The sequence below is a fragment of the Xiphophorus hellerii genome, chromosome 11 (assembly GCF_003331165.1).
Source record: "Xiphophorus hellerii strain 12219 chromosome 11, Xiphophorus_hellerii-4.1, whole genome shotgun sequence".
In the NCBI taxonomy this organism is placed as follows: domain Eukaryota; kingdom Metazoa; phylum Chordata; class Actinopteri; order Cyprinodontiformes; family Poeciliidae; genus Xiphophorus; species Xiphophorus hellerii.
Window position 1 is genome coordinate 1,371,726 of NC_045682.1, and position 27,063 is coordinate 1,398,788.

Genomic DNA, 27,063 nt, shown 5'->3' on the forward strand with positions numbered 1-27,063 from the left:
CTCCTCTGCAACAGGAAGCTCTGTTGAAACAGATTATATTCAGTCCTAGGTTTGCCAAGACTAAAATGATTTTGTGCCATTTGAAAACAACTAAAGGCACCAAATATGTTATAAATGTTCATACACTTGATTTTTGCTACAGCTTGAACTCGTTTTTGGTTGCATTAGACAGCTATTGACTTAAAAGTCTAATCATTTGAAAAGAAAGGCAAAATCAAATATATCCCACTGAGCAATCGATCTGATTTTCAGTATCGAGGCTACACTCACACCTCATCTACATAATAGTCAACATTATGCTGATGCATTTGTAAGATGTGTAGACCAGGTTTTCCAACCATGGTCCTCAAGGCGTAATGCCCTATAGATGTTTCTCTGTTTCAGCATGACTGATTTCAATTGATGCCAGATTAAGAGGCAGAAGATTAAGTGTCCTATAGAAGAGAAACTAAGTATTAAAAAATGCAATGTGGTGTGCCTTGAGGACCAGGGCTAGGAAACAGGTTTAGACCAAGAAAACCTGCCTGGTTTAAAAATGTTATAAGCTTAGACTTTATAAATCATACAAAAATGCTCAAAATTATAACTAAAAAGCAGTTTCAGAGGACTTCCGGGTATGACCGCAAGGTAGAAGGTTGCGTTCGACACTGCTCCTGACAAAAATCCTGCAAATTCCCTTTTAAAAATTACTGAACGCTACAACAACGGTAATTGAGTTTGATTTGGGTGAAACTATGCCAGGCCCTGGAAGAACGAGCAAAGATAAGTCAAAAATAACTATGCAATCCAAGTTGACGGACTACGGACCACAAAACGTGGAGCTTAGCACAAACGAAGCTAGCAAAAAAGTTAGCAAGGAGCCGAGCAGCAGCAAGGGAGTTGAAGAAGAACTAGCAGATAACAGCGGCAAAATGAATAGCTCACTCGGCGACAAAGCAGATATACTTGGAGCAATAACGAGCTTAAAGTCTGAGTTTTCTGGAAGATTTGATGATGTTATGACAGCAATAGAAGCAGTGAGGAAAGAAGTGGGTGAGTGTGCGAAGCGTTTGACGCATGCAGAGGAACGTTTGTCCACGATGGAAGACGAGCAAATGTCGCTAATTAACGAAGTTAAAAGCTTGGAGGAAACGAAGAAGCTAATGGAGGAAAAAATAGTTGACATGGAAATGAGGTCTCGCCTCAACAACCTTAGATTGGTGAATCTCCCCGAAGGCGCAGAGGGCTCCGATGCCTGTGGATTTTTGGAAAGCTGGTTACCAGAAGTGTTGGAGTTGCCTGCCCTGAGAAATCTGCTGATTCTCGAAAGAGTTCACCGCGTTGGCCCGAAAAGAAATGCAGAAGCACCCCCAAGAACCGTAATTATGCGATTTCTTAACTACAAACAAAAGGATCTGATATTCAAAGCAAGTAAAGCAAAAACGGATATCCTCTACAACGGCGGTTTTCAAAGTGTGAGGCGCGCCTCCCCTAGGGGGTGCCAGAACACTTTAGGGGAGGCGCGGTGCGAGGGAAAAAATAAACTGGAAAAGAAGCTATCCGCTTGCTGTCTACTGATGTGAGAGAAAGAATGGACAAATTTTTAGTAAAGAAAAAGGCAGGGGAGAGAAGCTCTGGCGTAAGTAGAAAAAAGAGGAAGTATGACCACGACTACTTAAAGTTCGGATTTTCCTGCACTGCTCCCGATGATGCTCCAAGGCCGCAATGTGTAATCTGCAAGGAGGTTCTGGCTAATGATAGCATGAGACCCTGTAAGCTCCGGCGTCACATTGAAACAAAGCACCCAAGTTTAGTGACCAAGCCGCGGGAATTTTTTGAGAGGAAGCTGAAGGAGCTGCGCACACAGAAAAAAACAATAGCGACGTTCAGTACTGTTAACGCTAAGGCAACCGAAGCATCTTATCGGGTGGCCTTACGCATTGCAAAGACGGGGAAACCCCACAACATCGGTGAAACTTTACTCCTTCCTGCTGCTAAGGACATGTGTTCAGTAATGATGGGAGAAGCTGCTGCTGCCAAACTGAATGTCATCCAGTTGTCTGACAACACCATCCAACGCCGAATCTCACATATGGGCGCAGATGTGCGGCAACAGGTAGTGGACAGTGTTCGTGAAAGCCCCTCCTTTTCCCTTCAGCTGGACGAGACGACTGATGTCGCCAACTGTGCTCAATTAATGGTGTATGTGCGTTATCTTAAAGAGCTAAATGTGCATGAGGAGTTTTTGTTTTGTCACCCTCTGCCCTCGCGCACTACAGCAGAAGAAATCTTCAAGGTTTTGAATGATTTCATGCGGGAAAATAATGTGGATTGGGGCCGCTGCTGTGGAATATGCACTGATGGGGCAAGGGCAATGACAGGCCGGCACAGTGGTCTGGTAAAAAAGGTGCAAGAGGTCGCCCCGGCTGCTATTTGGACGCACTGCATAATCCACCGCCAGGCCTTGGCAACTAAGAGGATGCCCCAAGAGCTGCGCACTGTGCTGGACGAGACAGTAAAAATTGTCAACCTTATAAAGTCGCGTGCCATGAATGCCCGTCTCTTCTCCATCCTCTGCAACAAGATGGGCGCGCACTTTAAACAGCTGCTTCTGCACTCGGAGGTCCGGTGGCTTTCCCGAGGAAAGGTTCTCACGCGCCTTTGTGATCTCCGTGAGGAAGTCCTTCTTTTCCTCGCTGAAATCAACTCTCCACTGGTAAAACACATGGAGGACATGAAGTGGGTTGCAAAGCTTGCCTATCTTTCGGATGTCTTCGAAAAGATAAACACACTGAACATCTGTCTGCAGGGCAAAGAGTGCAACGTCTTTTACGCACACGATCAACTCTGTGGATTTAGGAAAAAGTTGGAACTGTGGGGTGCGCGTGTGGAGCGGGGATCAGTGGAAATGTTTCCCACCTTAGAGGATGTTTTGGCCAGAGCGGGGCTGAAGGTGGAGTTTTTACAGCAGGTGGTCTGAGCGCATTTGGAGGGGATGCGCGAGCAGTTTGGAGAGTATTTTGGAGAGGAGACAATGGCAAACCAGTGGGTGAGAAACCCATTTTCCTTCCCCGTGACACTCAAAGATGGGCTTTCAGCAGGAGAGGAAGAGGCTCTGGCTGAGCTGAGCTGTGACATGGACTTGAAACAGAGGATGAGTGACGTGTCACTTGCGCACTTTTGGCTGTCAGTAGGGACTGAATTTCCACAGCTCTCCACGAAGGCAGTGAACGTGCTCATCCCCTTCACTTCAACCTATCTCTGCGAATGTGGGTTTTCCGCACTCGCAATGATAAAAAGCAAATACCGGTCAAGGCTGCTGGTTGAAGATGATCTGCGGTTATACCTCTCCACAGTGCAACCCCGCATTAACCGGATTTGCGCAAAAGCACAAGCACATTGTTCCCACTAAAACTAAGGTGAGCTGAACAGTAATGTTGCCAATGTGTTGCCATGTTGCCAATTTAGTTAAAATCATAAATAAAATGAGTAACACATGATTCAGGACCGTGATAGAAAAAGAAAGGGTGCGCATAGCGTGCGTAATTGTTTTTTCCTTTGTATGCCTCCGCTCTTTCATACAGCACTCTCTTTTAGCTCGAGATAAATTGTTTAGATGAGCCACAAAAAGAGCTCCACGATTTTGCAACTGTTTAGGTTTTTGATTTATTTTTTTATTTCAATGAAATGTGCAACATTTACAGATGTGTTCCAAAGATCTGATCGAAATGTTTTTGTTAAGATGTAAAAACACTGTTGCTATCTCAAACATTAAAATGTTCATGTGTTAAATTTCATTCAGATAAAGTGTCATTTAAGATGAGATGGTTCTAAAATAAAAGCAATTAGAAGGTGTTTTGTTGTTGCATTTGGGGGGGGCCGCAGCAGGCATTGTGCTCCTTGGAGGGGGGCTCACCCTTTCATACTTTGAAAACCCCTGCTCTACAAGAACCAGCGGGTGAGATTCTACAACGACGTCGCTACGGAGATACACAAGCAGCGCAAGCAGTACAATGGAGTCCGCAAGCGCCTCCGCGAGCTCGGGCTGAGACACGGCATCATCCTTCCGGCTAAACTGGTGCTAACGTACCAAGGGGAAACCTTCAGGTTCAACACACCAGCAGAGGTCCAAACGTTCATCGATCGGATTCAGAAAAACAAAACATAAAATAAGTTTTAAAAATTGGGATTTTATTTTTAAGCCCTATCGCCCAGTCACAGTTAAAGGAAGGCAGCGTGTACATACATCTCAAACATAAGTGCAACGGAGTGACTGAATAGATGCAGTACTGATGGAGTGTAGCGTTGGTGCGTCTCTAATAAATGTACCTTTTTGTTAGATCATCATTATGTTAACATGGTATAACGTGAAGTTGCACTCTTTATTATACTTTTTTTATATATATATATACCTTATACTTTTAGTTTCATTGTTCTGTTGTGATGTTCTACCTCTATTATACACACTAGAGATCACCTCAAATGTATAGGGATAATTAGACTGTTGGAAATGCAGGAGAAGGTCGAGTACAGTAAATATATTTATTTTTTATTTGTTGGTAGAGATTAAGAATTGAGAGAATAGATCATAAGGATCTATACATGTCAGTGGTTGGAAGCAACATACTGGGAGGGCCTGACCATTTGGTTGGGAACGGGGTTTTATTTGTTCAGGTAGTTCAGGGATTGTGGGTGTATGTTAACTGTTCAGTTGTTTTTGTTGCCCCTCTTGGACATATTTGTGGAGTTATTGCATCAATGTCTTTTAAGTTGCATCAATGTCTTTTAAGTTGACATGATGCAGAGGACGGAAATTAAATGCACATCCTGGAACTGTAGAGGCTTACATAAAACAAAAAAAATCAAACAAGTCATGAACAAACTGAAAGATTTAAACTCTAAAATAGTATTTTTACAAGAGACCCATCTCTTGGGGGAAGAAAATATAAAATTACGTAGGAGGTGGCAGGGGGATATATATGTAGCTCCATTTACATCAAGAGCCAGGGGAGTAATGACCCTAATTCATAAATCTGTTCCTTTTCAGGTGACCAATGTTATTAAAGATAAATTAGGGAGATATCTGATTATTCAGGGGTCCATTTTACAAGAAACTCTGAACTTAGTAAATGTGTATGGTCCCAACACTGATGATGATGTTTTCTATACCAACTTCTTTCTTGCCCTTTCATCGCTGACAGGAAAATACATTATAGGGGGCAACTGGAACTGTGTTCTGGACCCCGCTCTGGACAGGGCTTCAGGAGCTGACCAAACGCACACCAGAAGTAGGGAAACAGTATGTAATTTCATGAAAGAATTAAATTTAGTAGATATCTGGAGACATTTAAAACCTACTGAAACAATCTACTCGTGCCATTCAAAAGCATTTAGAACATACTCACGCATAGACTATTTTTTGATTTCAAAAGAATTACTCTCAAATATTACTGATTGTTGCTATGATAGCATACTAATATCAGATCACGCTCCCTGTAATTTATTATATTCTAATAACAACATGTTGAGAGACCCTCCTCGATGGTGCTTACACCAGAAATGGCTGAAAGATGAGAAATGTCTTAATTATGTTGGAGAAAAGATAGACGAATATTTCAGTTTCAATACCACACAAACTTCAGCCTGTATAAAATGGGATGCTTTTAAGGCATGTTTGAGGGGTTATATAATCAGTTACACTGCATCAAAATCTAAAGAACAACGCAAGAACAGACAACAATTAGAATCTAAGATTAAATTACTAGAACTACAAGCTTTTAGAAATGGCAACACAGAAACAGAGAAGGAATTGCTGTTATTAAAGGCGCAATATGAAAAAGAATCTGCAGACAGAGTGTTGGGTGTTAAATCAGGAACTGCATTTCTTTCTCTAGATGCCGAGAAGGTGTTCGACCGAGTCGAATGGGCCTATCTTTTCAACATTTTAAATCGTTTTGGTTATGGAAACAATTTTAAAAAATGGATACACTTATTATATTTAAATCCTACTGCAGAAATATTAACAAATAAAAATGTGTCCAAACCAATTGTTATCAAACGAGGATGCCGTCAAGGATTTCCTGTGTCCCCTTTGTTATTTACTTTAGCATTGGAGCCTCTTGCTATAGCTGTGAGGTCCCATAAATCTATTGCAGGCATTACAATTAGACAAGTAGAACACAAACTTTCATTATATGCAGATGACATAATCCTGTTCATTTCAAACTTAAAAGAATCTATTCGAAGTTTGCTTAATTTAATAGAGGAATATGGTCATATTTCAGGGTATAATATAAATAAAGCTAAATCTTCATTACTACTATTGGATGAAAAAGAAATGTCCCCAGAAATAAGTTCAGAATTTAAGGTTGTTAGAGATTTCACTTATTTAGGAATTCAAATATTTTCAAATCTAGACATGATTGTAAAGAAGAACTATGAATGTTTAACAAAATAAATCACTGAAAATATCAATAGATGGATGCCCCTTCCCTTATCACTGATTGGCAGGATCAACACCTACAAAATGAATATACACTGCTCAAAAAAATAAAGGGAACACTTAAACAACACAATATAACTCCAAGTAAATCAAACTTCTGTGAAATCAAACTGTCCACTTAGGAAGTGGTCTGTGGTCCCAACTGCAGAACCACTCCTTTATTGAGTGTGTCTTGCTAATTGACAATCAATTTCACCTGCTGTTGTGCAAATGGAATAGACAACAGGTGGAAATTATTGGCAATTAGCAAGACACACTCAATAAAGGAGTGGTTCTGCAGTTGGGACCACAGACCACTTCTCAGTACCTATGCTGTCTGGCTGATGTTTTGGTCAGTTTTGAATGTTGGTGGTGTTTTCACACTCGTGGAGACGGACTCCACAACCCACACAAGTGGCTCAGGTAGTGCAGCTCATCCAGGATGGCACATCAATGCGAGCTGTGGCAAGAAGGTTTGCTGTGTCTGTCAGCGTAGTGTCCAGAGGCTGGAGGCGCTACCAGGAGACAGGCCAGTACACCAGGAGACGTGGAGGAGGCCGTAGGAGGGCAACAACCCAGCAGCAGGACCGCTACCTCCGCCTTTGTGCAAGAAGGAACAGGAGGAGCACTGCCAGAGCCCTGCAAAATGACCTCCAGCAGGCCACAAATGTGCATGTGTCTGCACAAACGGTTAGAAACCGACTCCATGAGGATGGTATGAGGGCCTGACGTCCACAGATGGGGGTTGTGCTCACAGCCCAACACCGTGCAGGACGCTTGGCATTTGCCAGAGAACACCAGGATTGGCAAATTCGCCACTGGCGCCTTGTGCTCTTCACAGATGAAAGCAGGTTCACACTGAGCACATGTGACAGACGTGACAGTCTGGAGACGCAGTGGGGAACGGTCTGCTGCCTGCAACATCCTTCAGCATGACCGGTTTGGCAGTGGGTCAGTAATGGTGTGGGGTGGCATTTCTTTGGAGGGCCGCACAGCCCTCCATGTGCTCACCAGAGGTAGTCTGACTGCCATTAGGTACCGAGATGAGATCCTCAGACACCTTGTGAGACCATATGCTGGTGCGGTTGGCCCTGGGTTCCTCCTAATGCAGGACAATGCTAGATCTCATGTGGCTGGAGTGTGTCAGCAGTTCCTGCAAGATGAAGACATTGAAGCTATGGACTGGCCAGCCCGTTCCCCAGACCTGAATCCGATTGAGCACATCTGGGACATCATGTCTCGCTCCATCCACCAATGTCACGTTGCACCACAGACTGTCCAGGAGTTGGCGGATGCTTTAGTCCAGGTCTGGGAGGAGATCCCTCAGGAGACCATCCGCCACCTCATCAGGAGCATGCCCAGGCGTTGTAGGGAGGTCATACAGGCACGTGGAGGCCACACACAATACTGAGGCTCATTTTGACTTGTTTTAAGGACATTACATTAAAGTTGGATCAGCGTGTAGTGTTATTTCACTTTAATTTTGTGTGTGGCTCCAAATCCAGGCCTCCATTGGTTAATAAATTTGATTTCCATTGATGATTTTTGTGTGATTTTGTTGTCAGCACATTCAACTTTGTACAGAACAAAGTATTCAATGAGAATATTTCTTTCATTCTAGGATGTGTTATTTGAGTGTTCCCTTTATTTTTTTGAGCAGTGTACTTCCAAAAGTATTGTATATTTTTCAGAATGTCCCCCTGCCACCCCCTGCAAACTGGTTCAATAATTTTAGGAAGTTAATTGTTGGGTTTTTATGGCAAAATAAACGGTCCAGGGTTAGAATGTCGCTCTTACAAGGAGGGAGGACTAGGGTGTCCGAATATGAAGTGGTATTACTGGGAAGCCCAACTTAGGACTATTAGATATTACAATAATGCCGGGGATGCCCCGCAATGGACAGAAATGGAATCTGAATCTGTAAGTCCACCTTTACCTGTATACATTTTTTCTGATTCAGTCCCAAGACTGTTGGGAAAAACAGTTAATCCTATTGTTAAAAACATGATCAAAATATGGTATGAAGTAAAGAAATTCACAAAAGAACCAGTTACATTATCACAGTTTACTCCTATATGGGGAAACCAAGATTTTAGTCCTGGAAGAGCAGACTCTGTATTTAGACAATGGGCCGCAAAGGGAATAGATAAAATTCATGATTTGTATCAAACAAATTCAGCTTACATGATGTCTTTTGAAGAATTCAGGCAAAAATTTAATATAAATAGAAAATACTTCTTTAAATACCTTCAGCTTAGAAGCTACATTAGGACAAAAAACAAAGATTTAACCAAGCCACCAAAGTCCCAGCTAGAAGAAATGGTTTGCAAAGACAGCGCAAGTAAAGGTGCGATTTCAAAATTCTACAACTTTATGGTTTTAAATTCCCCAGAGGACTCAGCACTGAAACTAGAAGCCTGGAAATTAGACCTGGGAGTAAACCTGTCACTGGAGGATTGGCAGTCTGTCTGTACAAAGGCTCAGAAACAAACTGTTAACTCTCGCTTAAGGTTACTGCAATACAAATGGTTAATGTGAATCTATATTACACCAGTCAATTTAAATCGGTACAATCCTAATATACCAGATATATGCACAAAATGTTTAGGAGAAAAGGGGACTTTGTTTCATTGTATTTGGGAATGCAGGGAAATTCAAAAATTTTGGAAAGCAATAAAAAGAACTGTAGAAAATCTTGTGTCAAAAGATGTTGCACTAGACCCGGTTTTTCTAATTTTAGGTTTGTATCCAAAAAATACCTTGTTTACCAAATGTGAGGTACTATTGATTGATATGTGTCTACTTCAAGCTAAAAGACTGATAGCACTATTCTGGAAGAGAACAACAGGACCAGGTATCAAACAATGGATCAGGCAGATGCTGAAGACTTTACCTCTGGAACGCATAACATATCTCCAAAAAGGGAAAAGCGAATTATTTGAAAACATTTGGAGACCCTTCAGGAATTTTGTTGAAGGAGAGGACTTGTCACCAGCTAAAGACGAGATTAATGTCAAACCATAATGTTAAACAAGGGAGCCTCAGCAGTGGACTATTATCTCCTGTACACTTAAAGGAATGTATGCAGATATGTATCTAAGAGGGCGTTTGCTGGTCTTGTTTATTGTATTGGTTATATGGTAGGTATATCTGTAAAAAACACAATAAAAATATTGTTGGAAAAAAAAAAAAGCAGTTTCATGTGGCTCACTATGAATGAATTTAATCCATTTTCTAGTTGGGGTATTGTGGTACAGACACACAGATTATGTTTTTGTTTTTCGGAGCTAAAACAATATAAAAATAAAATAAATAATGTAGTGATAAATGGAAACAACATACAACTTGATCCAAAAATCTTTCTAAGTTCTCATAACAGATCCAGGAGGAAGATCTTAGCACCATCAATTACGCATGTGTACACATTGCTCAATCCCCACAATTGACCTTTTGCTCTCTGCTATGCTACAGCTTACTGCGGTTTTAACCGAGACGGACACCAAATAACTGGGTTGAGTAGTTTGGGCTATTAATGGTTTTTACGTTGACCTTTCAGTACCACCATTCACCAAGATTGGTGCTTCAAGGTAATGTCAACTTATGAAACAATCTTTAAAGCTCAACCTTATGCAGCAAGACTGCACTCCAAATTTACTGGCAAATACCTCTTACTACACTAGTCACAATGCTCCCACCACTGACCTCTTCATCCATAAGGACCAAGTGACAGGCGTCCTTTCTCCCTCCTCTGAGCCCTATGGCCCAAGCTAACATCCTCTCAACAACTTTGGCCCTTGTGAGTGGTGTCACACTGAGAATAACCGTTTGCTCCAAGGCCCTGCTATCACGCTAACAATAGATGCTCGCCCTTTGGCAGTAGCTATAATGCTAACGAGGTATCTGTCTGTCAGCATTAACTCTGCTGGCCTGCTGGGATGACAGGCTGGTCCGTCATCAGAGGGAATCAGGCAGCAGAGGGGTTGACAGATGCTGTCAGCCTCAGGAAGTGTTTGTAGTTATTTGTGTTTAGGGTCAAAAACATCCCAATGATGGAGTCCAGATGTAAAACATGGAGGGAACTGATGAAGTGATTCCTTGCTTATGTCAAAACGACACTTTTTGTCAAAACGACTGTGTGAAATCAATAAGCTCTACTTGTGTTTGGTTTCCCCATTCTAGTTTCTGGCAACCACATCTTTCTTTTGAGTATTGTAGTGAAAAGGTAGGTGCAGTTTTATCAACAAAAAAACATGAATGAAAAAAACAAAAACTAACAGAAGGCGAAGCAAAAAGCGTTTTCAAAAAGTTTTGGTTTAAAATACTTTATGCCATTCCTGCAGTTCAAAATCGGGTTTATGAAACACCAAAGAGAGAGTTGGAAAGAATGTTCTCTGGCAGGTTGGAGCATAGAGTAACACAGGAATCACTGATGAAGTGATTCCTTGCTTATGTCAAAACAACACTTTTTGTCAAAACGACTGTGTGAAATCAATAAGCTCTACTTGTGTTTGGTTTCCCCATTCTAGTTTCTGGCAACCACATCTTTCTTTTGAGTATTGTAGTGAAAAGGTAGGTGCAGTTTTATCAACAAAAAAACATGAATGAAAAAAACAAAAACTAACAGAAGGCGAAGCAAAAAGCGTTTTCAAAAAGTTTTGGTTTAAAATACTTTATGCCATTCCTGCAGTTCAAAATCGGGTTTATGAAACACCAAAGAGAGAGTTGGAAAGAATGTTCTCTGGCAGGTTGGAGCATAGAGTAACACAGGAATGCCCCTCTCTTATCTATTGTGGCTCAGTTCTGGTCAGCTGGCTGCAGAGTAAGCTTGGACGAAAAATTCTAGCCTTTTCTTGTTTCTTACTAAAATGCTAAACAAAACTAATTGAATTAACTCTCTGAAAAAGAAAAGAGACATAGACCTTTTTGAATTCTACCTATAACAATAAACATGTATTTCTTTTAGTATTTCAGACCCATCTCTCCTCACTGCTTATATGTTAGGACTGGACAATGAATTAGTAATAATGTATATCACGATAGACACGTGATCAAAATCAGCAGATAATATGTCTGACAGAATATTAAATATATACAATTTTCTCTGAACTCCAAACCAGAACTGCACAGCATTCTTCTGGATGTAAGCAGAGGAAAGACTTTAGCAGCTCAAGCAAAGTGGGTGGCATCAACTAACTCATTCTCTTTAGTAACCCAACAACTGACTCACACTTTGGTTGCCTAGTAACTCACTCACTCTTTGGTTGCCCAGCAACTTGTTTAGTAACCAGCACAGCAGCAGTTTAAGGATTTGCCACCATGCCTCATAAATGCTTAAAAATAAACAAACAATGGCTTTTAGTGAAAACTGTAGCTAATACAGGAAACGTCAAGCCACCGGTTTTCAGTGTTTCAGACATACAAAACAAAAAATGAATCAATAAATATCAATATGGACTGATCTGAAACCCCTTATTTCAACTATATCATCCGGCCCTAACTGATGTCCTCTAATATCAACAAACTCTCAACAAGGGCACTTATCATTGCACCCTGACAACCAAGCTGACCTCGCTTCACACCAAATGAAGCTCCTTCAATCAGACATCCTGCTTACCATCACCTGAGGCTTTTAGAAAAAGCTTTATTTGAAGACAGCCCAAAGACGACAATGAGGATGAGCGCTGTGGGGCGCACAGCTGCGACCATGTCTACTTGCAGAATTGTTCATTGTTCTGACAGATCCATCCATTCATCGATTTGACTAGTATGCAACAAGTAAGTTGAATATTTAAAAAAAAATTCTATTAACTCTAGGTTTTCATCATCTTTATCATCCTCCAGAGCTTCCATTCATGCTGACCTACAGCTTGAGTGTTTTACGTTCATCTGCCAAACAGACAGGACGGCCCCGGGAAAACCAAACCAACGACCAGGTCAATGTTTCAGCATGTCGTTCCACATTTCCATCACTCAGCCGACACGTGTTTCATTGTTGCTTGTCTGAAATGACAACCAGTCAAATCAGAAACAGAATGAGCTCCAATTCAGTGTGCAAACACTTCATACTGACATTTGTATTCACTGTTTGTCTTATGTGAAGTGATGCTCAGTGAGAGCGACTGAGCTCAAAGTCTGGGGAAATTAGAAAAACCCTACACTGGAAAAGGAAAATAGACAGCATCACAAATAAATGGAAATTTCTTTGAGCTAAAGCGTTTTTATTTTTTACTCATGATTAAATTAAATTCAGAGAAAATTTCAAGCAATTATGTCAGACTTGGTATCTGCCAATAAATAAAGGAATCTTCCAAAGTTATTCAAAATTTAAATGCTTAGTATTTTTATTTCCTCAATCCAATAACAACAAAACAATGAATACTGAATTTGTAAATTGACTTAAACTAGTTCCTGTACAGTAGGTCATGAATTTAAGTGTCCAAAATTACTTATAAAAATGGCTGCACATTACAACTCTATTCAACAGTTGACACACTACCTACGTTGCCTTAATACAATCTATGAGCCATTATTAATGTAGAAAGTAGAACAAAGATCAAACCCCATGGCAAGCCTCTAATCCCATAAATAATAATAATCCACTGGATAACAAAAAGCAATGTAGAACACAAACACATAATTAGGAGCTAAACTTAATACTTTAACACAATTCACTGAAGTGTGAGCATTGTGAACAAGCAAGGACTCCAAAATACATATTTTGGTAGACAAGGAAGGAGAATTAATCAAAATTGGAGAATGGGAAGAAAAACAACAGCTTAAGAACTGCTGAGGACAATGAGCTGAGTGAAAACAGGTGAGTTAATTAGAAACAGCAGATATGTCAAACATTGTGGAGGTTTTTTTTTGATCTGCAGAGGGCTTATGCTGTGTGTGACAGCTGTCCCGACTGTCACACACAGACAGTATTGGTAATGGTTTTCTGTTTTCCCTTAATATTACTTTATATATTGATTAGTGAGTAGTTTAGATTTTTATCTTTAAATTTGTTTTCATTAGTCTGACTCTTTAGTTAACTATTTGTTGTACACCCATTTAGTTAACTTTATGTGTCAGTTCTTTGTATATTTTGTTAAATATAACAAATTAATTTCTTTCTTTTGAGTTACCAGTTTCCTCTGGACCTGTTGCTGAAAATCATACAGATGAGCTCCAGCTGATTGGTGTCCATATATGGGTGTCAAACTTCGTCAGCAGGCCATTCCATTTGTTCACCAGGGGAGGGGGAAAGTTGGTCTTTAGTTTAATTTTACTATTTATTTAATTTTTCTTCTTTTGGAAAGTTAGTTAAATTTTGATATTTATTTCATTTACAGATTTAGTAATATTCTGACCAGTATTTGTTAGGTTTTTGTGTGTTTAATTACCCCCTAGTGTGTGTTAATGGTCTGATCAGCCACTATTTAAGTTCCCCTCATGTCTTGTTTGTTAGGTCAGTTTGTGCTTGAGTTTGTTCTGTTACCACCTGAGTTGTACTTTGTTATGTTGACCTCAGTTTGGACCCAATTTATCATTTTTGGATTTTTTTTGTTAATAAATTAAGATTATATTTTGAATTTTCTTCAACGTCTCTCTGGCTGGTTTATGCAAAGCCTTCACACTGTGTTTCAGTTACCTGGGAAGTGGGAACTCAGATTGGGGTTTGACATTAGATTCAATAAAATAGCGTTCTAGTTAAGAAGTCAGAATTTCAACATGTCAACATCCATGAACATTGTTTGCGATAGCTCTTAAAAACATTGTTTTAAGCTTCACTTTCCACTTTTAATTTGTTCAGTTTAGCGTTACCAATCACATACCATTGATTTTTTTAACGCACTTTTATGTGTGTGTCTTGTAAAAGAAATGTTTCCATCACAACTTACTATTGCTTAAGAGAGGAGCGGTCATATTGAAACGTAAAGTCTGCCTTACTACTTCTAACAGGGAGTAGTTGGAGTTGCTCCCAATGAACTAAGGGAAACCACATCTGAACACATAACTAATGAATTTACTACATATACATTTTATGTAGTGTAAAATTGACTTTTTAGCTTTACATCGTGTTATGTTATTTCCCCATAAAAAAATATAAAGTGTTTCCTAGATTCTTTCATGCATGTTTGAGAAGTCCTTTAATTTCCCGTGGCAACCATTTCGCTGTTGGACCGAGAATATGGGGGAATATTTCTGCCGTAATTTGAGAGCACACATTTTCTGTTTAAAGCAGGATTTCATGCCATTCTTCTCAAAACTTGTAACGCTTGTACTAAAAACTACTGTTCTCTTTCCAATATTCCATCCATCCATCCATTTTCTAGCACCCTTGTCCCTAGTGAGATCGGGAGGGGTGCTGGTACCTATCTCCAGCTAACGTTCCGGGCGAGAGGCGGGGTCACCCTGGACAGGTTGAGTTAGATCCTGTTTGAGGATCGAAAGGAGAGTGACTAGTCGGGAAACCTCTGGGTCTAACAGAATGTAGCTGTGGAAGTGCTCATTGATGGGCCAAAAGAGGACAATAACGAGGCGTCAGCCGCATATGCTTACACAGCATGATTTTCCATGTCAATTTCTGACACTGCATGATATTTGCTGAAGGTTATTTTTTGCCACCGGGGAGATAAATAGACAACTGTTGTATGACAAAATAGGGATGTCTGCAGTTTCTTCCTTATGTTACCTCAGCAGCCCCATTGGCAGGAGGTAATGGGTAAACTTGATTGCTCGATTTTAAACTCTCAAAGATTACATTATGTTAATATATAAGAACAGACCCAAAGGCAGATGTTTTTCACACAATACTGAAGCTATAAGGTTTCTAAAATTTCCCTTTTCCCATTTTATCAAACAATGACGTTCCTGCCATGTTAAGATGTTGAATCCCATTAGAGAGTGATTGGGTTATTCAAAATTGCATGTTAAAGCCCTGTCTGGTTATTATGTCACTGGATTGCTAGCTGGACTCCCACTGAACTTCGCTGCGCCATTCACTCGTCTCAACCTCAAGTCCTAATTAATGGGTTTAGCAGCAATGTTCAATAATAGATTAACTTGCTGCCTCAGGGTGATAAGTCCTTCATACAAACAAAAAGAAAACAATGTTGCACACACACCCACACAATGACTTATACACAAACACACAGCTAGTCTGAAATAATTTAGGCAAAGGCGGCCCCGCAGGCATTGGCGCAATAATCTCCTGCTGAGTATGCTGCTCGGACACACGAGACTGTCGAGCTCTGCCAGCAGTTGCCAGTTTAACTCTTAATTGTCCTCTATGACTCTGAACCTCATGTCTCACTTATCCTAATAGATGAAACCAGGATGAACCTCTTAGGTGGCAGTTTGACAAGTTAAATTAGTTGAGGATTAAATGGGAGTGACTCAAGTGCAAGCACTGTTAACTTCTCCTTCTGCTGTACTTATTAATTCAGAAATTAACACATACTCAGTGATCGGTGTTCAGTGTTGGCGCATTAACAGCAAAAACAGTGTCAGAGATGTTCTGAGATGTTCAGACATCAAAAGCCAGAGTCTGTCTATATGGGCCATAATGAACAGATTATTACTTACTACCATGTTTTCCTGACATTTTTTTTTTAAATTTGCTTAAGCATTTTTGAAGTTCAAGGAATAAAAAAGAAATTCAGGGTGAAATTTTAAAACATGAAAAACTATGAAGTCATTAATTTTGGATTATTCAATAGGAGAAAAATAGACATAGTAGAGATATACTAGATTATATGATGAAGACATCTTTTGTATGTATGTATGTAATTTTTATTAAATATTTTTTAACATATTTGATAAAAATTATCATTATGTTGTAACTGTATAATATAAGATAAAATGTGAAAATCTCTCATACCATACTGTCACAACTTAGTGATAACTCCAACAAATATGTAAAAATAAAATAAGAATTTTTTTTGTAATACACCAGCTTTAAACATATGCTTCAGTGCTTTGTCTGCTTATCAACAGGAGTTCTTTGACATGACATGTTAATAGCAGTAGATAGTTTGGGAGTAACTTCATTGAACTCAACTACAGGTGAAAACAGTCTTTTGAAAGCAGAGGGGAGTTTGACATCTCAGTCTATAAGGTATTGAGATCTATACTTTAAAGAAAAAAATATCTCTTCATCCGAAGCCTAGCTTGACACAACACAAGAATGGTCAACTGACCGGACAAGATGCCTGAATTTACACCATTAACATATACAGTGTCCTAAAAATCCTCCTGCATGCATATGTTTTGATAAGGTTATTTAGATCTAACCTTAAGTTTCTAAAAACACAAATGAGATTTCCACAATGGCAGTTTTAAGATTTAAAGTAAATCATATACTATTTTACTTTTTTAATATTTAAAACCTTAGAGTTTCACTCTGAAAGAATTATGGGATAAAACTACTACCTTACTTTTTTAAAAAGATACCATCAAAAAGAATGACTTGCCAAGTTAAACTTGACATTTAAAGAAGTTCCCTTCTTTAACCTTTTTGGTGAGTCTGAAAAGCTCTTATCTTATTTGTTGCTTGTAAACCTTCAGGTTATTTCTCTCAGTTGGGAGCCTTTCTATGTATGTGTGAGAAAAAAATCTTTTTAGCCGAAGCCTGATTAATGTTTTTGAACCACACAGCCTACAGCCGTACAGAATTTATCCTCTGTTTTTCACTGTTGCTGTTATTTTTGTCTCATAATGAACTTGAATTAGCCAGTGAGTCTGGAATCTGATATTGTTTGTTTGTCTGACAAGAAGTAAGACTTAAGATTATTAATTAAAGATAATCCCTTTATTTTTTGCCGCCAGGACTTGTGTCTCAACACTGCCTTTTTCAGAACTGGGCTATTGAAGATAAACATCTTCCCAACAACTACATCTTGTCCTTTTTTAAAATACTGCACTTTATCCTTTTTTCCCATCTTAGCCATCCAATTGAGCATGTAACTACGAGCAAATCCTGAAGGGCGAAATGTCACAGGCAGCCCGAATCAGAAGTGTCTTTTTTTTAACTGGGCTTCCTGCCTCAATGTATCCCACACAATGATTTCTTTATCTTTTATTTTCTGCACCAATAAGCAACAAATAAGACAAACTGAGGGCAGTGGGGCAGTCATGTTCTTTCCTCTTGTCTCAATCTGTAGGCTGCTGATAAGCAGGCAGAGGCAGAGGAGTAACATCGTTTAATTTACCCTCCGTCTGCATTCCTCCCTCCTTTTCCCTTCTGCTCTCCAACCTCAGGGAGAATGGTGAGAAAAAATGTGTCTCTGATGATCACTTGTTAGTTTATATTTAATTTGCAAAGTTTGGCAGGATTCAGAAGAGGAAAACTAATGGCATTCTAACAAGGATATATAAGATTTCAGTGGACAATATATACAAATTTAAATACTATTTTAAATTAACATATACATTTGTATTCACTGTGAGTTTGAAGCCAATCTAGCTTCTAAATATAACATATTGCATAAGTTTAGGATTGTACAATTGGTATGGAAAACATTGTGACGTTGCATTGTAAATTGATCAAATTCCATTTGTATTGATTGTTCATGCAAGAAAACTGAAGAGACTCATTTGCTTGGGAGATTTTTCTGCATTAATGAACCTAAAATTCATAACAATCAAATTAATTAGCTATATTTCCCCTGTTACAACATTAGTTTTGTCAGTTTGCTGCTTTGGAGCAAAACAGTGTGTGTTAACACAATACAAAGGTGGAAATACATCAACAATGTCCTTAGAGAAGCAACTGTTGCAGCCTATAGTTCTGGGAAGGGCTATAAAGGTGTTTCTATACAATCTAAACTCCATTCTTCAGTAACAAGTTATTCACAGACAGGAAACATTTAATTCTAATCTTCCCAGGAGTGGATGTACTAGAAAATTCACCTCAAGGTCAAAGTGTGTAGTGCTAAGACAAAATGTGTAAAGAGCTCCTTCTTTAGCAAGTAAATGGCAATTTTCATGAAAGGACAATCAGAAAAAGGGCTGAACAATCAGACTTGATTGGCAGGACTCAATGAGAAAGCCTTCTCTTTATAAAGGAACATGGCAGTTAGATTGAGGTTTGCATATTTTCATTTGCATGAACTTGTGACTTGTGAAACACTGTCCTTTGAAATGTTAAAACAATCTTAAGAATTGTTAGGTCAAAATGCACTGCACCATGTTTTGAGAAAACTAAACATGTCAGCTCTATCACAGAGTAGCACAGTAAGTGAAAAGTCACTTGTCACTCATTAAATGCTGTTAATCAAACTGAATGAAGTAAATCAAGAGGTGCTCTAGTAAAGTGTTGGTTTATAGATTTGTGTGGATCTAGAGCCTTTACATTTATTCATTATTTTTGACTAAAGCAGACTTTATTGTTGAATTATGCAGACAAAAGGTTATGCTGCTGTTTGAAAATATTTTTGAAATAATTAAACGAGCAGGATTATGTGATTTCCACTTTACAGCAAAACTAAAGTTCGGTTCAGTTATAAAAATGCTGCATATATTAAATACGACAAAATAAATTTGACATTAAAATGTGACGCCTTAAAATTAGGCCTACATCTCTTTAAGACCGCAGTTCCTATGAGTTAAAAGAAATCTGACCCTTGAAACAATGTTTTTACCAGCATTGCACTGAGAAGCAGTTCATAATAAGCTGATGCACAGTTTACCAGATGTTTGCTAGTTGCTGCTGGCTAGTCTGAAGGAGTTGAGTTGGGAAGTCGTAAGGGGCGGGGGAGGGGGGCTCAGAAGCTTGGAAACAGCAACTCTGAGGAGGAGCTTCAACTCGAAGGCGGAGCTAGGCTCTCCCAGGCGTTTTGCACAGCTGAATGGTTGCCACTGGAAATTTAAGAATTTTCAAACATGCATTAAAGAATCACAGCAACATTCCAAGTATGTTTATGAGGGAATAACATTTGAGCTTTTTTTTTAGCTCAAAAAAGTAAATTTTACATAATACAGCCTCTTTAAAAATGCTCTAAACTGTTTTACCTCACAATATTGTTACATTTTAATTAAGAAATTGTGTGGACATTCTTTATATCCACTGAAGTCCTGACTGCTTCTGGTAATGACAGACATGGAACCTGAAGTAATCTTAATCATTGACTATACACATTTATCCTGTATATTTTTTTGTTTTTTAAAAAAAGATGAGTATAGATTATTTCACACACTGTCTTAAACTGCCACTAAAATTAACACTTACGCAAGATCAGTAAGCTTCTTTTAAATAAACATGTCCTTTATAAAGAGGCATGTACTCTGTACGCCAGCATAAATCCAACTGACGTTCCTTGTTTGCATGTGTGAAACTCAGTGTGACATTATTCCAGGTGAACGTATCAGAACAACTCAACTTCCTGAGAAATTACTTTAGTAAAAGCGATAAAGAACTCAGTACTCAAAGGACATGCCATTTATTTTCCTCTCAGCTGGCTGATGAATTTCCAACCACTCAGCTAAAATCAATCAAACCAAAACTGAAAAATAAGGCAGCTCCTTATTTTTTTTTACAAAATGTTTCATGGTGGGTTTCTAATTTGCAGCAGAAAAGAGGTTTATGCAGCATCAAAAAAGTGAGTCTGTGCACAAGGTCACACTTGGGTTAAAGCTCTTTTGAAAACTGGGTGACAGGCTCTGCTAACGTGTCACTTTCCCTCTCCATCTCTGCCTGCCTTTGCTGATTCCATTCATTTCCCTCCTATTCAGTCCACCTCCATTCAGTTCTGCCTGATTTACAAGCATGAATGCCATGTTGTTACTCTGCCAAAGAGGTTGACTTCATTTAGCTGCTTTGCCAGTATGCTGTTTATTAGTGCAGCAACAGATTCATTAAGGCTTAAGTTTTTCTCTGCCTGCTTTTTTATGCTGTTCTACCTTCAGTGCAAACCTCATGGTCTTCATCCTATTCAGTTAACAACAGTACTAAACAAAAAATTCAAGTTAGCTATACTTTCTACAAGCCTAATATTTTTATGAGGAAAACACTGTTTATCATGATTTATCTGTTGTAATTCTCCATAATCTGAGCTAGAGGGAGCAGGCGTGAAGCTTCAGGTATTTGTATTGCACAAATTGTTGCAATCTACCCAAATAGAAAAACACAAACAGGTGAGCGCATTAACCAAATATTTTCTGTTTTGGTTTATTAAATGGTCAAAATATGACACCCATTTGTCACTTTAACAGATTACACACTTGACCACTTGGTGCTGCAGACAGTTTCAATTTTCTGCAGAGAGAACATTTTGAAGGTCACTATCAATATCAGGAAAATTTCCATCACAGTGTCATCTCTGACCTGGACACTATCTGAGGGCTAATGGAGGCGGTTTGAAGAATTAAGGACAAGAGGCTTTGGAGCACGTCTAGCACAGCTGAACCACTGCTGTGAGATTATTCTCCCACTGAGGGAAGTGTTTGCGCAAAAGGTAATGTTGCTGACTTCATTAACTTCAGTTGGCAAAATGTTGCCTCTTATCAAAGCTTCATCACTGCAAAAGAAGAAAAAATATAAATATATTCAGCTTGGTGAATGAATGCAGACTATAAATATTTTACCACTAAATTGCTTGTGTAGAGACACAAGCAATTTTTCACTGTTGTGGATGGATTGAATGCATCCTTTCACTGGGCAAACCACAACAAGTTTAAATCTGTCAAGTCTCCAAGCAACTGAGTCCCAGAGATGTCGATTGTCTTTCTCCTCTTCACAATTTAAATTAAAAGTGACATATTAGGCTTCTTTGAACAGGCTAGTATAGGTCTATGGGTTATACAAAACATGTTTATTACATTTTAACCTCTATTTTATGCTCCTTTCAGAATGAGCTGTTTTTATTGCCTCTTGTTACTTTAAATCCAAATAAGCTGTTGCTGGCCACGCCCCCCAACTCAACGTTCACACTTTTCTGCTGCAAATACATGCACAATTGTACAATTGTACATCTTTGAAAAGCAGAATTGGAGCCTCCTGCACAACCAACAAGGATGCAGCAAATGGTTTCAGGATGGTAAGTCAAAAACTAGACACTTGTCTTTTCCAGCAGCCATAAGAGCGGTAAAACAAGTTGACCTAACATGCATGAGCTAAGCTTGGGCTGCTAGGTGACTAGCTGGGTTTTGCTGGGTTTCCTACTTAACGGGCCGAGCTCAGCTGGGATTGTTAGGTGAGGAGAAGTGCCTGCTGATTTATGGCATTACATTCTGGAGGTTTTTAAAACAGCTCATTTTAAAGACACCAAAAAACATTAGTATTTTTTTTTTTTAAGTGGTTGGCCTGTTTTTAGAAGCAGTAGAGACTCAAAAGGAAATACAAAGCTGTGCAAAATTATTTGCAGAATACAAAACAAGTTTCTTTCAAAGCTGGATACTTTCCTACTTTCTTTATTGGTGGCCATTGTGTTATGCATTAGAGACTACATTAGTGATTACTATCATGATGGCCTCATTCTTAGGTGACTTATCAGCATACCCTAATACTTTTCTTAAATTAAATGCAAAATCTAAGGTATTAGTTAAGTGTTACCTGGCAATGCTTATTAAACAAGACCTGTTCAATTAAGTCTTTATATTGCTCACCGGAAAAACATTCTTAAATCTTTAATTTGTTAAGTTGAAAATAATCAGACATTAAACGAAGCATGGTGGAGTGTAATTAGCTCATTTCTTTATGAGTCTAACAGAACATTTTAACTGCTGATTGTAATGAGCTGTTAACGGAAATACAGAAGGAATAAAAGATTATTTGATGTCTTAGTCTAGTGGAGATAAAAATCAGGAGGGTTTCATGATTTTCTATGGACCCCTCCTATAGCCTACAAGCACCTCTCAAAAGACTGCTTGTTAAAAGCCTCATCCAGCTCCAAACAAAGCAACATTAGATAGGATGGGTTTAACAGATTTTGCTCCAGTCTGTCACTTGTTTTTTCATCTGTATCCACTGCTTTCCTCTAACATGAAAATTGGGAAAATCAAAGTAATCTTGTATATTTTTTCTCAAAGTATGTGGCTATTACGACAATTATCTTGAGTAAATTTACAGAGAAAACGATAGAGGAGACGGTTCCATACAACTTTCCTGTCCTGATATTTATACAGAACTATAGATTCATTTTGTTTAATCTAAGTCAACTCAAGTCACAAACTCTCAGCTCCTAAACAATCTTGTCACAAAGGGCCAGGCACTCAAAAGGGATGAAGGCATAAACAAGGAAGGAGTGTGTGTACACTGTTTTCCTATCTGTGCAGATAAGAAAACAGAAAAACAATGTAAAGAAGCCCTCTGAGAGGTCAGTCCTCCAATAAAAGCAGCTCGACAGATGCGACACAAGGCAGAAACTCATCACAGGTTAGTCAACAACTGAAAGTTCATGTGCCTGAGAGAAACAGTTGACGCAGCATTATTTCTGTGTCTGTCTTTTTGATGGACATGCTTGACAGAAAAGGCCTGAAGAGGAGTAGAAAATGAGGTGCTTTTGTCACTTTTCCTGATTGGTTTATTGTATAAAATTGATATACAAATAGTGCATTTTATAAATGTTTCCACTGTGCCAGCATGGATCAGGGGTTTTCCTAATGACCTGAGAAAAACTCTGGAGGAAATACAAGGAAAAACGGTCAGTATTCCACAAAAGTTGAACAAACACATTTTTGCAATTGATGTGCTTCCATTAAGAAACGCAGTTAAAATCACATCTGAACAAGTTTGTTTACATGACGTCATTAAAAAAAGTATGTAATAAATCATCCTCCAACTAGGTCCTGTCATCTTCTTCATCTTTTCCACCAGTAGTAGCATCCAGAGTTGATCACGACTCGTGTGATGCAAAAAATGTGCTTCCATTGCGGTTTTACAAAATACTTTAATTTCTATACTGCTAAAAAACACCTCATCCTAGTGTTTTTTTTTATATTTTTTTTTTCGAAATTGCCACATTTCCATTACATGATTTCTTTTCGTGATTCCAATATGCGCAATTACATGGTTAATGGAAATGCAGATAGTTAAGCGTTCTCACGTCACCCATATGTGACTTTGCTTCTAGCCAAGAGAACGGGATTCCTTCCACTTCAGCTCACAATCTCAGTGACAAACAGTCACCAATGCACCAAAACATACCCAAACAGAAACTTATTCCAGCAGCTCATGAAGAGCTTGCAATGGTAAACTGTTAATTTTCAAGTATGGTGCCACAAGGCAAAAGTTACAACCGTGTAGGTCAGAGACCAGAACACGGATCTTCTCAGACTGTTTTTAGAAAACTCTGCAGAGATCCTACCCCCACAAGACCTTGATGTGGTCAGTGCTCTGATCGGCTAGAAAGGATTAGCATAAATCAAAAGCAGCAGCATAAGCTGATATCAAACAAATCAGCAAGAATTACAAATGTGTAGTAAAAGGATTAATTCTTCAGAGATTCTGCATAATTTAAAAGACTTCATTATAAAATTCTAATATTTCATGTTTAGGATGATCTGTGAGTCATCCTAAACAATCCCCCCAAAGAAAAAAAAACCAAAAAACCTGACAAGCTCTTTTGGTATTACACAGATCACATTGTACTGTAAATATCTCTCAAATGTTTGCCTTGGTTTGCCTGTTACAGAAACGGCAGGTGTGTGCCTTTGTGTTGTTGTTGAGTGTTGTAACTGATGCAGGTTTGTCCATAAAGCTTTTATCAGTCGTGTTCTTTGCATGAGCGTAAATCTCTTGTGGTCATCAGCCACTCCCCACCATCTTCCTGCAGAGATACACACCACTGTCTGCACTGAATATCCCATCAGTTCCCAAAACAAATTGGTGCATTAAATTCTTCTGCTGTGTTGCCTCTTGGTTGGAATCTTTTAACCTCAGTTCTTTGTGTGAGGTCAGAACATTTTGCTGGCATATTCAGCTTCTTTTGTGGAATGCAAGATCATTTATTGATTCATCTTTGTCCCCATCTTTCCTTCCTGTCTCATTTTGCAGCATGTTTCTTCATTAAATACACAATTGGCTTCCAGTCTGTTTGCAGCTTCTCTAACCACTCATTTGGTAATTGAATGTAACTGAATAAATTAATGCATCATAGTGTAAAAATCTGTAGATGGATAAACTCATTAAAATTACAACTGTTGGTTGTGCCACTCAACCAGCAGCTGAATCAGTGGTACATTTAGTGTACCAATGTGTCTCCCAAACAGCTGGTACTTGGCTACACAAAAGAGAGAAATCCCTCTGAAGTATTTTTTTGTTTACTGTTCTGATCAGAAGTTCCTATCCATATTTTTGTGGATCTTCACTTTTCCACGCTGAATAAAATATGCTACTATGCTAAATATGCTAATATATATGCTAATATGCAAAACATGCTACTTTGAATATACACATAAGCCCTTGATAATATTGGGGTAAGTATTCTTTTTGCAAGTTGCACTTTGACCATATGCATTTGAAGATCAACAATCTAACACAGTTGGATATTTGGCCACTCATTTTGGCACAATTGTTAGAGTTGATTTCAGAGCTTCATATGGGAAGAATTAAGTGCTGGCACTCCTTTTTAATGTCATGCAATGTGAGACCGAAACATGGAAGATAGTTTTCTATAGATCTGTCTATTGAGCTATAGATCAGTTATACAGAAATGACAAAGATCAAATCCAATTTGAAATACAATCCACATGAGCCAAATTCAGAACCTTTGAGCCTCAGGACATTAGAGCACGAAGCAAATGTTGCATTCATGTAGATGATAAGTGGTAGGACATTTCCCACAGTCACTGTATGCGACAGACTTCTCAGGAGATTTGTGTTGGTGCAAAAAATATGTACTGTATCTGTTACAGTGAAAACACCAAAAATGCAGAAAAGACTGACCGCATCAACACTTCCTTTGAAGGCAGCTGAGCGGAAAGGACAACTCCTTTCATAGAGCTACTGGAAAAAATAAGAACCAGTTTGTCTGCAAGCATTTTGTTGTGGCTTAATATTGGTCCATATATAAGGCGCGCCGCGCCTTATAGTGCGGAAAATACGGTATTTATATATTATTTATTTTTTGATATATGAGCAGTAATAGAACACAAAATATAAATGTCACCCAAAACTCAATTTAATTACATGAATTGAGCATCACTCTGATTATTTAGAGTGAATTATAGTGAGTTATAGTTATAGAATTATAGTGAGTGAATTATTTAGTGTCACTGCATGTCACTAAATAATTTGTTCCTTTGAACTAAAACTTTGCAACAAATAGCAAAGAAAAATTAAAGCTGCAAGCAGCCTCGGGCGGCCCTCGCAGCAAGCGCCGCTCCGGCCTATTGGCCACCGCGGGGGTTTCAGCCACAGCAGATGCTCTCGCACAGTTTCCAGAGCCGCAGCCCGTCAGCCACCGCAGTAGCTGTCGCGCATTTTCCCCGCCCGTCCACCGGGCGATACGCGTGAATGCGTTCGGCAGCGCTCCCCGACGACTGTCAAAAAATCTGGTGCAGATCGGTCGATGCATCGAGGAGATATAGCCGATGTATCAACTTAGGGGGCGCAGTGGATTCAAATTACATCTCAAACCCGTTGGGCTCTTTAGAGGTGAACAAAGGTCATACATATCCAGTTTGGCAACAATCGGATGATCCATGTGTGAATTAGAGCCAAACGTATGAATATGGCGAGGGACTGATATTCGCCATTTGGCCACGCCCACACGGTTCAGCCAGCAGCGAGCATTGACAGAGCTCATCATCCGAATCATCTGCATTAGGTCAAGAGAGCCATAAACGGAGATTTCCAAGGAAAAATACGGCACTTCCTGTTCTGAGGGGGCGGGGCTTAGATGACGTCATAATATGATGACATAGAATTTTCAGGCATCCCACCAGGATCACTCATGCCAAGTTTGATGCAGAAGCTATCGACCGTTCACAGTAAAATATGAGACTTCCTGTTGTCAGGGGGCGTGGCCTAAGTGATGTCATCATTTGACCATTGGATATTATTGGACACCCGATGATGATCAATAACTGAAAGTTTGGTGTCTCTGTGAGTTTTTGTGTTAGAAATACAAATTTTTCATTTTTTCCTGTGTATTACAAAATCGAAGTATTTCATTTGCAGGGCAATGCTGCCCTCTGGTGTCGAATTACTGAAAACGTTTCATTATTTCAGTAATTCGACACCAGAGGGCAGCATTGCCCTACAAATGACGAACAAGGACTGTTTATTCTGTTTAACACAGAAGATCTCTCTCATTCGTTCTGAGGGGGCGGGGCTGCTGCTCTATTCCCGTGTTCTACTGCGTGACTGATTGCCTTGAGCTTAAACTCTGCGACGTAAGCGTGTCTCTTAATAGGAGCCATTTTGGGGTCTTTACACAAAACCCAGCATGCACCGCGCGCTTCTTCTTCTACGGGGGAAAATGAAGTCGGCGGCTGATTACCGTAGTTGCAAGACCTGTTGTGGCTCAATATTGGTCCATATATAAGGCCTTATAGTGCGGAAAATACGGTACTTGTATATTATTTATTTTTTGATATATGAGCAGTAATAGAGCACAAAATATAAATGTCACCCAAAACTCAAACAACCATGGATCGTAAGTATAAAGGGCGAGTTA

General features: G+C 39.2%; 1 protein-coding gene across 7 annotated transcripts in view; it reads right to left on the minus strand.

Moving 5' to 3' along the window:
* Positions 1-27,063, minus strand: part of LOC116727857 (glutamate receptor 1-like) — a 137,245-nt gene that overhangs the window by 90,813 nt on the left and 19,369 nt on the right. The gene's annotated exons all lie outside the window — the stretch shown is intronic.